This window comes from Callorhinus ursinus, unplaced genomic scaffold, assembly GCF_003265705.2.
Source record: "Callorhinus ursinus isolate GAN/ISIS: 27379988/994484 unplaced genomic scaffold, GSC_fseal_2.0 scaffold12, whole genome shotgun sequence".
Lineage (NCBI taxonomy): Eukaryota > Metazoa > Chordata > Mammalia > Carnivora > Otariidae > Callorhinus > Callorhinus ursinus.
Genome location: NW_027397074.1, coordinates 43,126,498 through 43,144,962, shown reverse-complemented (window position 1 = coordinate 43,144,962; position 18,465 = coordinate 43,126,498). Strand labels below are relative to the sequence as shown.

Genomic DNA, 18,465 nt, shown 5'->3' with positions numbered 1-18,465 from the left:
CTCCCTCCCCCCTCCCTTCCTCCCTCTTTTCTTTCCTTCCTTCCTTCCTTCCTTCCTTCCTTCCTTCCTTCCTTCCTTCCTTCCTTTATATTGTCACTATATATATATAGTGACAATGTTATATTAGTTTCCAGTGTACATCACATCATAGTGATTCGGCAATTCTATGCATTTCTCACCACAATAAGTGTAGTTACCATCTGTCATCATACAGTTATTGCAATACTACTGACTGTATTCCCTAGGCTGTACTTTTCATCCCCATGACTTATTTATCTTACAACTAGAAGTTTGTATCTTTTAATCCCCATCACCTATTTAACCCACCTCCCCACCCTTCCCTCTGGCAACCGTCTGTTGTTCTCTGTATTTATAGGTCTGATTCGGCTTTTTGTTTGTTTATTTCATTTGTTTTGTTTCTTAGATTCCACACAGGAGTGAAATCACATGGTATTTTTCTTTTTCAGTCTGACCTATTTCATTTAGCATCATACCCTCTAGGTCCATCCATTTTGTCACAAATGGCAAGATCTCATACTTTTTTATGGCCGAGTAATATTCCAGTGTGTCTATATACACCACATCTTCCTTACCCATTCATCTACTGATGGACACTTGGTCTGCTTCCATATCTTGGCTAGGCTATTGTAAATAAGGCTGCAATAAACATAGGGTTGCATGTATCTATTTGAATTAGTGTTTTCATTTTCTTTGAGTAAATACCCAGCAGTAGAATTACTGAATCATATGCTATTTCTACTTTTAATTTTTTGAGGAACCTCCATACTGTTTTCCACAATTTATATTCCCACCAACAGCATGCGAGGGTTTTTTTCCCCTCCAAATCCTTGCCAACACTTGTTGCCTGGCCTTCCCATTGATAATGCAGTAGGGAGCCCCCATCTTATGACACAGGGCAGACAGGAAGCTCAATGGGATCCACATCATTTGCATTCACTACCGGCTGAGGCTTCTTGTTTTCCACCAAGGTAGTGACAGTATTAACCCCAGCTCGAAGGACAGGTGGCCTCTTAGTTGGGGACATCCCCTTTGCCTGCAGCTTTCTTCCTAGCCCAGGCCAACAATCTCTGCTTCTTCTCTTGTTTTGTCTCTGGTCCGTATTCGTGGGCCAGCTTAAGCAGTTGAGTAGCTGTGTGGCCGTCCAAGGCCTGGGTGAACTGGTTAATCGTGGGAGGCACTTTCAGATGTTTACAGGGAATAGCCCTTTGCCACTGCAGCCGGATGTAGTGGGGCCATTTGATAAAGCGGGTGAGGTCCCTTTTGGGCTGGATGTCCTGTCCAATGCCAAAATTCTTGGGCCTTTTCTCAGACAGGGGATTGACCACCTTCTTGGGCTCCTGCTGCTTCACGATAACAGGAGCCGGGACCACCTTCTTTCCTTTTGGCATCTTCCATTTTCTTCCCTTTGCTGCAGGTGCCTCCAATCCTGCAGCCATCCGTCCCTGCTCTGAAAGAAATAGAACACCCGTGCCTTCTCTCCCTGGCCTCTGCTCAGACTCAGTGTCAGGTTGAACCATATGGAATCACCATTTTGGAGGTCATAAATGGTTAAATCCCAGCAATTTCATGTGGTTCAACCTAATGCTAACCTCCAACTCCTCAAATAAGTACCACTGAATTGTATTCTTAAAAAAAAAAAAACAGATTTTACTTATTTATATGAGAGAGAGAGTACAAGTGGGAGGGGCAGAGGGAGAGAGACAAGCAGACTCCCCGCTGAGTGCAGAGCCTGATGCGGAACCCCATCCCAGGACCCTGAGATCAGGACCTGAGCCGAAGTCAGATGCTTAACCAACTGAGCCACCCAGGCGCCCCTGAATTGTATTCTTAAGTCCCAGTCTAAATGGGATTTGCTGCCAGCTTCCCTGTCCCACTCCACCTAAATTGGATTATTCTGTATCACAGCATCTTGTCCTTTCCTCCACAGCACTTACCACAATTTGTAATTACGTATATGTTTATTATTTAATGTCTGATACTCTAACTAGACTTCTATAAACTCCGTGAGCGTGGGAGCGTGCTGTACATCACCGTATCCTAGCGTCTGGCACAAGGCCTGGCACATCATAGGCACTCAATAAATGTCAGATGAATTAATGTACATACAATGTGGCTCTTTTCATAAGCAGACAGTGTTTTTATTCTGTTGCCAGAGTGTACTGTACACAGTGGTCCTTCTCATTGTTTCTGGATCCAACATAAGCTTCTAGAGCAATGAATAGTTCCTAATCCTGACTGCCCATTAGAAACACCCGGGAAAAGTTTAGAAAATACTGCGGGAGTCTTTCCTCACATCAATCGAAGCAAAGTCTCCAAGGAATGGAGGCTGGGCAGGGTTGAGAAACATTGCTCCAGAGGGCAGAGACCCCATCTGCAGAGGTCTCCATGCCTAGTGTTGCAAAATCTTAAATGCTTTCTTGCCGTTGCCCTAGTGGTGGAGTTTCAAACCACAATCAGGTAATTTTCTTCTCAGTCCCAGGAGCCTTCTTTGGGCACATCAGATATTGCCACCAATAGTAAGCTTGCTTTCTTTCTTTCTTTCTTTTAATTAAAAAAAAGATTTTATTTATTTATTTGTCAGAGAGGGAGAGAGTACAAGCAGGGGGAGCAGCAGACAGAGGGAGAAGCAGACTCCCTGCTGAGCAGGGAGCCCAATATGGGACTCGATCCCAGGCCTCTGGGATTGTGACCTGAGCCGAAGGCAGGTGCTTAACCAACTGAGCCAGCCAGGCTTAACAGTAAGCTTTTGAGAACCAATCAAACTTATCTCGCAAGTAACTTTCTCGGTGGCTGTACCAAGGGGTCGCCTATTCATAGACTCAAACACTGCCCCCAGATCCACTCCAAATAAACAGGAAATATAAATTAAAAGAGTGTGTGCTTCAAAGCAGACTCTCCAACCTCTCCTTCTGACAGTCTTCCCAAGCTCAGGCCCTTCCTATAGAGCAATTCTCAAGCCATTATTTAACCTTTCCTTTCTTATCTTTCTAGCTCTTGGGATTTTCCATAGGTCACAATTTAAGGGGAATCCACACACCCATCCACTTAACCTTCTTTCTGTCCATCCACCTATTTGTCCATTTGAACAGAATACCCACTACGTAGCCTTTCTACACACCCAGGAGCACATCTTACTTGTTACAGGGCACACCAAACTGCCTAAGACATAGTCCTGCCCCCCAGTAACCACATGGAACTAGAAACTGAACCTCGGTGTGTGCCATTTTGACAACTTATAAGAAGTGTCATTGGGACACAGTGAGGAAAATGATTCCTTATTGGTAGGAGAAATAAAGGAAGGCTTCACAGTGGTGGCATAAACTGGACACTGATAAGGGGGGGTCCGCTGGGTTGGTTTTCTCCAAAGCCTGGGCACAAGCAGAACCTAACAAGTAGAATAAATGCAACTGTTTTGGACGTAATCAAAAGGAGTCAGGCAGTAGATAGGTATTTGTTAACCCTTTACTCTGAACGTGGCATCGGACCACAGTAGGCCCTCTCTTCATTTCCTACGTACAGAACATGTCATGCATTTGTTACCCACATGCACACACAACTAATTCCATTTTCATAAACATTATTGATTCCACCGTGTTCTTTACAGCTACTGATTTTATATACTCTTCTCATCAAACTGCAAGTTGATTATTTTCCTTTGTACATATTGTAGTAATTGGATTGCTTACTTTCATGGCACGATAGTTTTTGCACACTTGGCCAGTGACACTGCTGACATAGCACGCTTTGTCTCACTTTACTGCATTGTTCTTATTAATTCTTCCACAGCCAGCTAAGCTGTTTCTCTTGGGAATTGCCTGGGAGGCAGAAAGTCTTATTTCTGTCCACTTTGGTATTCCTCGGGATGAGCAGAATTTTGAATTGGCTTCACTTTCTAGTAATACCACCTGCCTCGTTCCAAATCAAGGGTTGTATTGCTTATCTATTGCTACATAACAAACCACACCGAAATTCAGTGGCTTATAATACCAGCAACCATGTATTGTATTTCACAGCGTTGTGGGTCAACTGGGCTCTCCTGGGTGGTTCTTCTGCTCCATGTGGTGTGTGATGGGGGCTGCAGGCTTCTGGGATCTTCACTGGAGGGCACCCCGAAGCAGGCTCACCAACATGGCTGGCAGCCATCACGGGCCATTGACTGGAAGCTCGGCTGGGGCTATTGACCAGAGTACCTTAGTTCTCCGCCATTGGGTTTTCCACCTGGCTTGAGCTTCTCCAAGCATTGTCTGGATTCCAGGAAGGAGTATTTCTAGCGCACAGGAGCAGAAACTACAGATCTCTTAAAGCTCCGCCTTGGATGTTGCAGTGTCACTTTTGACATCCTAGTGAAGGAAGAAAGTCACAGAGCCAGCCCAGACTCAAGGCGAAAGGCTGTGGACTCCACCTGTTGGGGAGAGGCATGGCAAAGCATCTGCAGCCCTCTGTAACATGAATTCACCTGCAGAGGACACAGTGTACCATGAAGTGTAGCTCTGACATTGCACAGTTGTCTCACAAATGTTCAAGTCTACTGCGTTTCTTAGAAATCAACTCAAAGGCCAGGCCCAGCCCCTCCTTTTTAAAAAATATACCTTGGGGCGCCTGGGTGGCTCAGTTGTTAAACGTCTGACTTCAGCTCAGGTCACGATCCCAGGGTCCTGGGATGGAGCCCCACCATTGGGTTCCCTGCTCCGCGGAAAGCCTGCTTCTCCCTCTCCCACTCCCCCTGCTTGTGTTCCCTCTCTTGCTGTCTCTCTCTCTGTCAAATAAATAAATAAAATCTTTGGAAAATAAAATAAAATGAAATAAAAAATATATCTTACTACCATGGAGAATAATTAGGTTCAGGAACTATGCTTCTGTTTGCACTTCTAGCTCACCCCTTTTGATGACCATTGGCAAATAAAAGCGTGCTTGCATTTCGCTTTATTTCTATTTTGTCATAATTGCATTTTTTGGTTGAATAAAACTATACCTTTTATGAAGTCTAATCAAAAAAAGAGCTCTAATCAAAGCAGGTTTAAATAGGTTTTCTTGACAACAAAAGTGTAAACATAAGCATAATTTGCCAATTGTTCTGATCTGATGTTGGGATGAACTCTTAGCTATAACATTTGTCCAAGGCAATATTTGTCTAAGTATTGCCAAATTAGTCTGGCATTTTGTGTAAATTCACTTATTCATTAGTTCACCCATTCATACATCACCTTTTGGACATTTCCACTTGGATAACCCACTCTGGCACTATTGATACAAAGATGAATGAGACAGAGCCCCTGCCTGCCGGGACCTCCCAGTCAGAGGAACTGAAATGTACACACTTTTGTACATAACACACTCAATAGTGATGAGGGCAATGCTGGTGCAAGGCCATGGGTGAGGGAACCCTAGCCAAAGGGCAGTCAATCCTGCCTAGGAGGGTCAGGGAAGGCTTTGCGGAGTATTTACGGGAGAACGGCAGGTGCCACAGGAGGGGGCCCACAGAGGAGCTAGGAGAGGTGGGTTGGGGCAGATCAGGAAGACTGGGAAGAGCGTCAGATGCTACCTTTGGCTGCCTTCCTCTCACGGGCATGGGTTTCTCAGAAGCAAGCGACGCTGTCTTGAAGGATGACACTTTCGGCAGTGCGCTGTGGGAACTGGAGGAGAGTGTTTCAGGCAACATCTTCTAGAAAAAGCACACACGTGAGAATGGGAGGCATGTTTGAAAAACTCACAAATGGGTCAGCATTGCTATAGAGGAGTGGAGGTGGCCCAGAAAAGCCAGTGGCGGCCCACGGGGCCATTCCAAGTGGTGCCAGGCACCCTCCCATTGGGTCCCCAGTCCTCTGTGCTCTGGGTGGGCAACTAGGCCGCCAGGGTGTGTCTTTGGACCCAGCCATTTCTCCTGCTTGTGGCATTGTGATGTGGTTAGACTGCCTTCCCAGGCCACTGGTCCTTCTTGGCTCTTCACACCCACTGGGTCGTGTGGCTCCCCAGCTGCACCCTGCGAGGGATGTTCCGTCTGTCACTCTGCTCCGTGACACATCCACCCTGATCCTTGCCTCATTGGGGTACAGGGTTACAGAGCCCCAGCTACTGTAACTCTTGGCTCCTAAGGAAAAAAGAAAAACAGAATGAAGATTTCAAAGTCCTTTATCATCTGTAAAGTGTGCAAACAGTATTATTGCTATCACTGTGAGATCTAGAATTCTGCAAGTTCTCAGTGGTAAGGAGCCTGTGTGTTTTTAATTTTCCTAAGTCACTTGGCACAGTCTTTAGTGTTATATATGTCCTCAATAAGTAATAATGTGTGATGAATAATGATTTTGGAATTTTAATACAACAGCCCTTGGCCACTAAAGCCCATATATCATGAGAGTGTAGGAACAAAAGTAAAGATGAGAAAATTTTTTTTAAAGATTTTATTTATTTATTTGAGAGAGAGAGAATGAGAGATAGAGAGCACGAGAGGGAAGAGGGTCAGAGGGAGAAGCAGACTCCCCGCCGAGCAGGAAGCCTGATGTGGGACTCGATCCCGGGACTCCAGGATCATGACCTGAGCCGAAGGCAGTCGCTTAACCAACTGAGCCACCCAGGCGCCCGTAAAGATGAGAAATTAATGGGACAACGAGACACCACTCACACCCATTAGGGTGGATAAATAAAAAAGACGTAATAACAAGTGTTGGGGAAGTTATGGAAAAATTGGAAACTGAATACGTTGCTAATGGAAATGCAAAATGGTGCTTTTGAAAACAGGTTGGCAGGTCCTCAAAACATTTGACATAGAGTTATCATGTGACCCAGAAGTTGCTCTCCTAGATGGGTATCCAAGAGAACTGGAAACTTACGTTCACATTAAAACTTGTCCATAAATGTTCACTACAGTGGTAATGATAATGACCACAAAGTAGAAACAATCCAAATGTCCACCAACTGATGGTTGGATAAGCCAAATGTGGTGCATGCAGACAATGGAATGTTACTCTGCCGTACAAAGAGAGAAGTACTGACGCATGCCACAACATGGACGAGCCTCGAAAGCATTATGCTGCATGAAAGAAGACAGTCACCGAAGACCATGTACTGTATGACTTTGTTTATGTGAAACATTCAGAAAAGGCAAATCCATAGAGACAAAAGGTAGGATAGTGTTTGCCTACGACTATGTGTCAGGTGGGGAGGGGAAGGGGGTGACCGCAAAGGGGTATGGATTTTACTGGAAGGTGATGAAACATTCTAAAATTGATGGATGATTGTGGAACTGTGTAAACAGACTGAAAACCATTGAACTTTACATTTTAAGGGGGTGAATTGTATGGCATGTGAATTATATCTCAATAAAGTTCTCTTAAAAAAGAAAACATTGTGAAGAAGATTTATAAGCATTGCAACTTTTGTTGCTGTCCATCTATCCTCTGGTTCTGATCAGCCCTTCAGGATGAGCTCCTCAGCTCCAAGCCTGAAGTTGTGATCCCCGCTACAATTCTCTGCCTGTCCCTGCAAGGGGCTGCACGCGTAGTCTGCATCTGCCTCTTAGCCATCCTTCCTTTCCCAGAATCCTCCGTGAACCATTCCCTGCTTCTGCAGCATTAGCCTTGGGTCCCTCGGGCTCTATAAATCACACTCTCCATTCTGCCCTCTCACTTTAAAGCGATCTGAGATATTTCGTATAAAGGATGAGGCAGCACATAAAAATAACTAGTATTGTACCGATTTGTCTCATCCGGTGGTTTGGGGGATACATATTTGTAAAGTTCTAGCAAATGTGAGAAGCCACAGAAAATTGCCTCTCCTCCAAATGGAAGAGCTAGATTTTTTATTTTCCTTTATGGATCAGTGAGGTGGGTGCAATGATATTTTACTTCATAGTTTTTCTGCAGGAGTGACATCTACCCAGCCTGCCGAAACTGCCAGGCCAACTAAATGAGCCAGCCAGCCTCCAGCAGGCCCGGAGGCAGCCATGAGGAAGGCAGACTCTCTGGATTCATGGGCCGACCAGCTGCATCTCCCCAAACTGCAAATGCAACTTGAAGTATACGACTTACTGAGGGAGCACTCTGTTACAGACAAGTTGAAAGAGTCTGTTTGACAGTTGAAGTCAGACCATTTTGATTTTTACATACAGATAGTTAAACATTGTCTTGACAGGTTTATTCTAATTTGGTAAAGGCCATAATTTTATGGGATGGTAACTGTTTCCTTGCAGTCATGATTCCTGCTGTTACTCTTACATTTTCTTCTAATTGGCAGATTGATGGGCTCCCAAGAATTTGCTCAAAAACCATTTGCAGAAGAAGAAAGACAAATCAGAGGGGCTTGCTTTTTCCCCTGAAATACTACTTCTAACAATGTTGGTAAGGGGGCTATTTTTACACACAATTTACAAATTATTTCTGGCATATTAATGGATTTTTGCCTATTTAGATTTTATTTGTATGAAATGTGCTTAGTTTAAAAGTCAAATACTACTACAAGACCTCTAAAGAAAAACAGCTATCCTTTCCCATCCAACCCCCTCCCGCAATTCCTGCTTCCATGAGATTCCAGGAAATTCCTTTCATCTCTTTGGCTGTTCCTCCTGTTGTTTCCTTCATATTTCTAAATAAAAATATTGTACTGCTATTTCTTTATTTTTCAGGTCTAGGTATTGCTCATTAACTTCCTGCTTGGAAGGTCAGAATTCAGCTCTCTCATATTTCTCCACCTTAATCATCGTTGGAATTTTTTCTTCTCTTTTAATTTTTAAAAAAGATTTATTTATTTATTTGAGAAAGAGAGAGACTGTGTGCATGCGTGTGCACAAGCAGGGAGAGGGGCAGCGGGAGAGAATCTTCAAGCAGACTCCCCGCTGAGCATGGAGCCCAATGCAGGGCTCCATCCCATGACCCATGAAATCATGACCTCAGCCCAAACCAAGAGTCGGACACTCAACAAACCGTACCACCCAGGTGCCCTGGATCCTCTAATTTTTGTGTGTTTGTTGTTATGGTTGTTGTTAATCTCATGTCTTGCTCTTTCTTAACTACCTTGTTTTGGTGGAGAATATTCTCTAGTAACTTTCTGAAAAGTAATACCTGGAAGACACATTTTGAGATCTTATCTTTCTTTCCCCTTCATATTTGATTGAAAACTTAGCGGAGTGTGAGATTCTAGTTTGGAAATTATTTTCCGTTAGGACCTCAGGACATTAGTCCACTGTCTTCTAACTTCTGGTGTTGCTACTGAGTCTGATACCATTCTGCTCTGCATGCAACTTGTTTTCGCCTCTCTCACTCTCCCTCTCTCGGAGTTTTTATTCTTTATCCCTAGAAATCTATAACATCATGACCTGCTTTGCTGTGGGTAATTTTCATTCATTGCACTGGGCCTTCATGGAATCCATTCAAACGGAAAACTCACGTCCTTCAGGAACATCTTCTTGTATAATTTCTTGTATAATTTTTTGGATCATTCCCTAGTCTGTTTTATCTGACCTGTCTTTCAGCAATTAGACTTCCTGAACTAATTCTCCACTTTCTCTTCTCTACATTTTTGCCTACTTATTCTATTTTTCAGGAAGAGTTCACCAATTACTTGCCAATTCGATTACATTTAAAATTTCCGTTATCATGTATTTAAGTTCCAGGAGCTTTGTATTGTCCACTGGCTATCCCTCTTTCCCAGCATCTTGCTATTTTTCTTTCTCTCCAAGGAGAGCAGGCAAAGTTCCCTGAAGTTTTGTCCTGCTCCTGCATTGCCTCTGTATCCTCCACCATACGCACCATGGAACAGATAACTCAAACTGCAGCTCTAGCAAGGCTTGAGCCAAATTAACAGAAGGAAATTGCTATTGAAATTTTTGTCTTTTTACTTCTGGAGACACTACACCATACAGAGTCTCTTCCTAATATATTTGACTTCTCTCTGTTCTCTCCTTCTTTAATTGAGGGGCAATCAGTTGATGGATCTGTTTCTAGACTTCAAAAGAAAACCAACAAACAAACCTCTGAGACTCTCCTTAGTCTCACAACATCAACTACCCCCTCAGGATGAATCCCCAGTGCTCCAGTCTGTATTTCAAAACTATCTCGTGCACAAGACCTGGTTCTGTATCAACTACTGCCTATCAGACATTTACTCTTGAAGATCCTGACATACCTCAAAAGCAACACGTGTGCCCCAAACTAATTTCAAACCAATTTTCCACAAAACTCACTCTGTCCCCCCAGCGGCATTTCCCTCTCTCAGTCTTGCAGACTTGAAACTCAGGAACCTATTGGCTATTCTTGCCTTTAATCCCAATAGCCATCAACACTCAGCTGATGCTTACTCAGAATTCCACATACTCACACTTCCCTCTCCATTCGTTATCATCCTTCCAGAGGAGGGGAGGTGTATTTGAGAGTGTTCTATGTATTAGAGACTGTGGTGAGGCCCAGTGCCATGACGGGTGTAAGATGGAGCTTACAATCTATGATCTGGAAGTGCATAAAACCCAAGTTAGAGGTATGTCTACTCATCTTCTAGATCCCTGCTGATCTAGGTTGGGTCGGGTTCTCCGAGAAGCAGACTCTGAAATGGAGATTAATGTGTAGGAAGTTTATTGGGGGTGGGAGGGAGTAGGGGTGGTGCTGCTGGAGTTGACACCTGAGGAAAAGAAAAGGAAGCAGGATTGGGCAAAGGGAGAAGTGGACTTGTGATATGGTCTTTGTGGCAGTGTCAACAGGCACTAAGGGCATTCTGTGGCCCCATTTGGGGTCTGGGAGCCAGGGCTTCATACTTCCATGGATCAGTCATCGGATGCAGTCCACCTTAGGAAAGGCAGTGACCTTGGACAAAGCAGCTCCCTTTCAGAGAGGCAATTCCCAAGGACTTCCTGCCAGCAGCACTCCCAGCATTTGGAAGGGTCCAGCTTTAATCCTTGAAGGGGCATGTGGCCAGTAGAGCCTCCCGGCATCCACCAGATCTATGGACTCAAGCATAGTCTTAGACGCCTCAGCATAGATAACAACTAGTCAGGACTTGGTTAACTGAGTAAAGAATTCAGGAAAAGTGAGGTCATCTTTCATTCATTCATTTTATTACATGCTAACCAGTCAGACTGTGTTAGGTACTAGATAAAAAATGACAGAATTCATAGGCCCTGCCTTAAATAAGCTTGTAGTCTGGTAGGGGTACCAAAAAGTAAGGAAACACTCTAATACAGTGAGAATCATGAAACAGAGGATTATAGACTAAATGCATTCTCAAAGAAGTTTTAGGATGTGATAAAATGCCCAACAAACAAACAAAAAAGAGAATACAAACTGTTTAAGCACTCATTTTCCAGCATGTATTTTTGTTAAACTGATGCTTTAAAAAAATCCCTTGCAATCTGATTTTTAAACTTTCTGAATGATTTATTAAAGTTATCAGTCTCCTAGAAGCACTACATTCACTGAACTATTGTCAGTCAATATTCTCTGTCATTTTTTGCAGCATTTGATTTTTTTTCCTTTTCTGACTATGTAAAAGTATTTGAATATATGCATAGAAAAAATGCTGGAAAGAAATTCATTTAAATGTTAACAGGGCTTATAACCCCAAGTTGTTGGCTTATGACTAATTTTTTTCTCCTTTAAGTCTTTTTGTCCAAAATCTTTTATTGTCCAAATTGTCTACAATAAGTCTGAGTGGTTTTTATAATGAGGGGGAAAGTACTCTAAAATCCAGTGTGAATGTGTTGTGACAACTCCATGGGAACATGGAAGAAGGAAACTCAGAGCAGTGAGGGAGGGACAGCTCTTTGGAAGAGGTCTCCCCTATGCTGAGCAGTAAAGGTGAGTTGACGTGGGATGAGGGAGGGTGGCGTGTGGGTGTTACTGGCGTTGAAGGACATCTCAAGCAGAAAGAACAAAATATACTGCTGCCCTGGAATGTGAAGAAGCACGCTGGGTGAACTGCAAGTTCAGAAAGGCTGAGAAGTAGGGAGCCCTTGAGAGGTAAAAGATGAGGCTGGGAGGGCGGAAAGGGAGCCGAGCATGAAGAGCTGGATGCATCAGGAACATGGACTTCATCTGGAAGCCCAAGTCAGATGCTCACACAGCACTGTACCTGAGCCTGAAAGGACCTCTGGCTGAACAAGATGTTGATTAATGGACACTGTTGGGTGGAACTAAGTTAGAAGCAAAAGATGATTTAGAACGAAAAGTTTCATGCCTGACATGGAGTTTCCTGGCTGTAACAAGGCAACCTGATTCGGGCAGGGAAAGTGGTCTGCTGAACACAGAGGAAAAGCAATCCAGTAGTGATCCTGTGCACACACATGCACACATGTGCACACGCACACCCACGCTCTAAAGACTCCAGCATCTGCATTTTTAAAAGAAAAAGAACAGAAAAGGACCAGCCCAGGCTCACTTCGCATACTTTACAAGTAACAACCAAGATTTGTAAGTAGCCCTATCCACAGATCTGGACTCCCCACAGGTCACTAACAGCGTTAACTGTTAGCAGCCTGCAAATCCATTACAAACACACGTCCGGGCCTGCGCTGTGGATGCTGCAGGAATGCGTTTTGCTGAGCATTTACCTTACCTTTGCAGAGCTCAGCATCTCTCTGTCATGTGTGCCAGTTGGGCTGGGCTCACAGGGGAAGGCTGTAGATGGGCTTTTTTCCGGGGTCCCTTGAGAGCATCCATGCTACTTTTCGGTGTCTGTCTCCATTCCGTCTGTGTCACTGCTGATCACTACTTTTTCCCCTCCCCTGGTCTCTCCCCTCCTCCCTCTCCCTCCCCACCAGTACTGCGTGCTGGACTCTCACCTCCGCCTCCCCCTTAGACGGTTGCATTATGCTTCTAACAGCAGCCCTGCTGCCCCCACCCCACACCCCAAGTTCTCCACTCTATCGCCTGGACAATCTCTGGAGCAGAGATATGAGGAAATTACTTACCTGCTCAAAACTTGAATGACTCCGATGATCTGCAGCAAAGTCTTCCCACCATTTTTCCATGCATGTCCCCCAATCTGGCCTCTGCAGACAGAGATCCTGCTCCCTCCCCAGTGCTTCTTCTGCCCACAGCTCTTTGGGAGCACTTGCCATGAGTCAGAGGCACACACTTGGCCGGCTCACCCCTCACAGCCAGGTTTATGTTATGATTTTTTTTTCCTTCTCTGCCAGGTCGTCGTGGTTAGAATGGGTTTGGGGATTAGACCAGCAGTGGGTTTTAATCCTTAATGGCCTTACTGAGTATGTGATCTGGGGTAAGGTATCCAATCTCCCTACTGCTCCTTGTTTGTAGGGCAGGACTCTGTCTTCCTCAGAGGGCTGTTGAGAGGATTAAGTCAGACAGTGTCTGTTCGACAGAATGTGGGAGGGGACATACCCTGTCGGCTCAACTCTCAACCGAATCTCTAAGGTAGAGACCTTACTTGATAAGGAACCGCACATTTGAAGAGTGGAACGAGACACATCCCCAAGGACTTACAAAGAGGGACCTCTGAGATGCAGCAGTCATGGCCGCAACAGACGGTGCAAGAGAAGGCCAGAGATTAACCGCACTTCATGGGGCTGACATATTACATTTGCCCAGTAGCCCTGTCTCACTGGAGGTGAGAGGGCAAAACCTCTCTCATAATTGTAGGTGAGACTTCCACCCAAATATCCTCCTCAAAAAAAAAAAAAAAAAAAAAATCTCCCCTTCTCTCTCTCTTGGTGCCTAGTTGAAACTTCAGCCCCAACATCCCTTTCCACGAACAAAGATGTTAGTTAAAAAATCACGACACCGCCACACGTGAGCTCTCCAAGGGAGAAAGGTAGCGAAAGGCAGCCGGTTATTGCCGGAGCCTTTGGGTGGAGGCCAGTGGGGCTGCAGCAGCCCAAGTGCCTTGTTACTCAAAAGCTCTGCTGAGAATTTATTGCCCATCTTCTCCTTGCTGCGGAAGGTTGGCTGTAAGCTTGCCAGCTTGCTCAAATAAAGAGAGGAGGATATTGAACAATTATAGGGGCAGCTCATGAAGTCAGGCACAGCTGGTCTTCATGGGGATTGCAGATGGGAACTGGGAGGCCATTAGGGATCCAGGCAGGTTTAACCTTATCTGAGTCTGAAGTGTTGCTTTAGTCTAGACTGGACTATGTTGTATCTGAATTGGGCCTGTTTTCTTAAGAGTGACCAGGAGGGATAGAGATTCGACATTGTCCAATGTCGGACAGACCGTCTTTGAAGGAGATAAAGATGTTTCTAGATGAAAATCTACTCCCCTGGGCCCATTCCGTAAAAAAGTATATCCCATATGTATAAACATTTAGCACATACGTTTGGCATCTAATAAATTCTCAATAAATATCAGCTACACTAATAATGGTTATTATTGTTATAGTATTATCACCTAGTACCTGGCACACAGTATTATTATTAATAAGTTATTATGTGTGGGTGCCTGGGAGACTCAGTCAGTTAAGTGTCTGCCTTTGGCTCAGGTCATGATCCCAAGGTCCCGGGATCGAGTCCTGTATCGGGCTCCCTCCCCTTCTGTCTGATGCTCCCCCTGCTTGTGTTCACTCAAGCTCTCTCTCTCAAATAAATAAATAAAATCTTTAAAAAAACAAATAAAGTTGTTATGTGCATATCTCTCCTTCAACTGGGCCAACACTCCATTTGTTGAATTAATCGTAGTAGGTGGGGGAAGAGCAAACTGCATGAACATGGATTCCTTGCAGCCAACAATGAAGAGCCATGATGCACATAGGAAATAGCGGGGACTGGGAGAGCTTGATGCCCCACAGTAGAGTGTTCTAGTCGCTGTTTCCAACCAACTCTAGCCCAGGTATGTGGAAGCCTGGATTCTCTTCAGATATGACTTCTGACAAGGAGCAGGGGCAACAAGATTGAAGCAAAAGAGGGAGAAGTTAAGAAAAAAGACATTTCTATGTGTGCCATTGTGTGTCATTGGCTGTACTGGGCCCTTTACATTTGTTATCTCATTTAATGAGATGAAATAAGGAACAAATGCAAACCGTGGCTTGCATGACCCCAACAGGACATGGATAGAGTTTTTAAATGTGAAATGCTTGTACAGAAAACTACGAGCCTTTTTCCTTCCATTATAATTTTTGTGTAAACATGAAATGACAAGAGTTTAAAGATGGAGCCTCCCAGGGCACAAGCATAAGAGTTCCTAATATAATCAAAATCCTCTTATTTATTTTCTTGCCTAAGTGGCTTCTCCCAGGAGGACAGCAGTTGCATTTCCTTCTTTCTGTGCAGCCGTGGTTGCAAATTAATGTTCTCTGCCATCAAAACAGCCAAACGCACCTCTGCCAAATGTACTTATCTCATCCAATAATAGGAAAAGCCTAGAGACAGTGGTGTTTTAAATCCCAGATCTTAGAAATTCTGGGCAATTAGCCACTCACTTGCAGAAAAGAGCAAAGAAGGGCAAGGCTGCAGTAAAACAAAACCTTGTTGTGACAGCTGTTGTTCTAAAGAATATCTCTTTTATACTTTTAGACACTTCTCCCAATCTACAGGCTAGCGTGAGTGAATTGAGGTGATAAACAGGAGGAAAGAGAAAGTGAAGAATAATTAGCAAGTTCTCCGGTTAGAAGTGGTTCAAGGTGGGCGGAATTAATTGGAGAATACCTTTCCTTTCCAACGGGGATCAGAAGACATAAGCCTAAGAAAAAGTCATAGAAATGTAACCTTAGAGAGAATTTTACAATCAAGATATATCGGAAGCACATTAAATGGATGATGTCCTACCAGATTAAAGTCATACCTATATACAAACCTGTAGGATTAACTTGTACCAATATAAAAAAATCTGTTGAATAAGTAGGTTTTTTTTTTTTTTCCTATCTGTGTTCATTAGCCAGGGTATATTTTTCAATTTAGAAATTGCTAGGGTGAAAAACTACTGTTCTAGAATAAACATTTCTTGACATCGATCTTAGGATAGCTGTATCTGGAAAGAATTTGCTTCTAGGGACCTGGCTTTAAAAAGCCTGCTGGAGATGGGAGGTGAATTTAGTCATAAATGCATCTACATTATTTGGCTCAGTAAAAACTCCGTGTACCCTATTAAAAGACTATTGCTTTATCTTTCATTACTCATGTTGAATAATTCTAACACATAACCGTCTTGTTGATCCGGCTTTAGGTTTATATGGGAAAGTGGGCATAATTAGCTCACAGCTCAGGGGAGGTAGGGCTAGAGGCCTTGGGTAGTGTCCCAGATTTGCCCCAACTAGCTCTGGGAGAAATAGCTCCCTGGCAGACACAGCTGCCTACCAGATATTCACTCTCTTCTTGCTCCTCACTCGGAAACATCATGTTGCCCAGAGCAGCAATATATCCAACTCAAAATATTGACTTCTCAAGATTCCCTGGCAGCCAGGGCTGATACTTCATCTTCTAATTTGTTGAATATATTCTCTCTCCCTCTTTTTAAAGACTTTATTTATTTGAGAGAGAAGGAGAGTGAATGAGAGAGAGAGAGAGAGAGAGAGAGAGCACAAGTGGTGGGGGAGGGGCAGAGGGAAATGGAGAGGCAGACTCCCCGCCCAGCAGGGAGCCCCTTGCGGGACTCGATCCTAGGATCCCAGGATCATGACCTGAGCCGAAGGCAGACGCTTAACCAACTGAGCTACCCAGGTGCCCGAATATATTCTCTTATTACTACTGAGTGAGCCCCTCAATTGCACGCTTGGTTCTAGATTTTATTCATTGATTGTTATACTAAAAAGCAAATAGTGGTTTTACCAAGACCCCAGGGAAATGAACCAGGCTAAACCACCTCTTGCCTGGATCTTCTTGTCCACGTATCTGAAAAGGACTCATTCTAGAACTAACCTTTGATGTGTGGCATCAAGAAGTATTGATGCTAGGGCAAGGTTTTTTTTTTTTTAAGATTTTATTTATTTAGGTTTATTTATTTAGAGAGAAAGAGAGAAAGGGAGAGAGAGAGAGCTCAAGCAGAGGGAGGGGCTGAGGCAGAGGGAGAGAATCTTGAGCAGCTCTGTGCTGAGCACAGAGCCCAACGTGAGGCTTGATCTCACAACCCTGAGATCATGACCTGAGCTAAAATCTAGAGTCAGAAGCTTAACCGACTGAGCCACCCAGGCGCCCCAGGGCAAGATTCTGTTGGAAGAATGAATCAGGGTTTAAATTGGAAAATACTCAATTCAGAAAAAATGTAAAAGCTTTACAAAATTTCAAGTGATGTTCACTGTTGACTGTCTTTTAAAAAAAATGGGGACCCCAGGATTGAAGAATCATAGGTACTTTAAACATTTTTTTAATACTTTTCTGTATTTTCCAAATATTCTACAATGAAAATCTACTACTCTGTAACCAGAAAAAAAAAAGGATATTTTTGGAGCACAACAAAAAGGTTTAATGGAAAAAAGAAAGGCCTAATAACTATAATTTCCTTAGAGAATAACATTACATAAAATAACATTAATAAAAATAAATATTAGCATTAACATTTTCATCAAATATGCTCTTGAATGTCATCTGCAGTTTGCTTCTATCGTGAGCATTCCAAGTAACGGAAATTTTTAACGTCCAAGGATTTAATAATGTGCTCTGTCAAATTCCCACAGATCTAATAATCTTTTTCCTTATGGACAGGCAAGAAAAGCCCATTATCTTCAATGCAAGATCCCGCTTGCAGAAATGGCCTAAATCATGGGTCTGGAAACAACAAGAGTCGAGCAAATCCAAATAACTCCTGGCTAGCGCTAGTATGACATTTGGTTAGGGAAGATGTCCCAAGAGAAATATAAACTATTTGAAAACATCCTGTTGCTAAAAGTTGGACATAAAAAGAATGACAAACGGACTCAACAACTTCATTCTAAGCACGCATGAGTTTGGCTCCCGTGGATTCATTCTTACCCCATACTGTTTGTCATGTCCTCTTCTGTGGATATCACCCCTACCAGATGAAGAAAGATCAACTGACATTTATTGCTCACCGAAGAACAGGTTGGAAGCAACCAGCACCCTCACTCCTGGCCTTGGGTTGAGCCCAGTGAGTCACAGAATCCCCGATCCTTGCTGAGTGTCTTGTTCAGCTTCCCTCCATGGCTCACCCGTGGGGACTGATTACAACCATCTGCCTAAGAGCTATTACTCAGATCAAAAAAAAAATTAAAAGCTACAAATTGTCAAACAGAAGGAATACAAGAACAACAGGGCAAAATGACCAGATCTTAAACCATGCTTGGAATGCATAATCCCTGCAAGGCTTCAGAGACATCCAGCTGAGACCTCAGAAGGTGTGGGTCAAGTGTCAAGTGACAAGCTGAGGCTTCGCTTCCACTGAGGCTGGACCAGTCAATGCAGGGGGCCAGGAGCTCTGAGACAGCATGCTGGTGTTATTGCTACATTTTCCCTGTTTGCAGTCCAGCTCCGTTTAGGAAAATTTGTGGAAAGGCTTTTTGGTCTGGGTAGTTTCTTTATTGGCAGATTTGCTCTTTCAAGATATTTTTAAGGCAAAGGA

At 43.7% G+C, this 18,465-nt stretch overlaps 1 long non-coding RNA gene across 1 annotated transcript in view; it reads left to right on the top strand.

Annotated features, from left to right (window-relative positions):
• The window catches only part of LOC141373799 (uncharacterized), a 19,354-nt gene extending 12,119 nt beyond the window's left edge, over positions 1 to 7,235 (top strand). The window contains exon 3 of the long non-coding RNA XR_012380125.1: positions 6,886 to 7,235. This is a non-coding gene — a long non-coding RNA (uncharacterized lncRNA). The remainder of the gene's footprint in view (positions 1 to 6,885) is intronic.
• Positions 7,236 to 18,465: the final 11,230 nt, after the last annotated feature.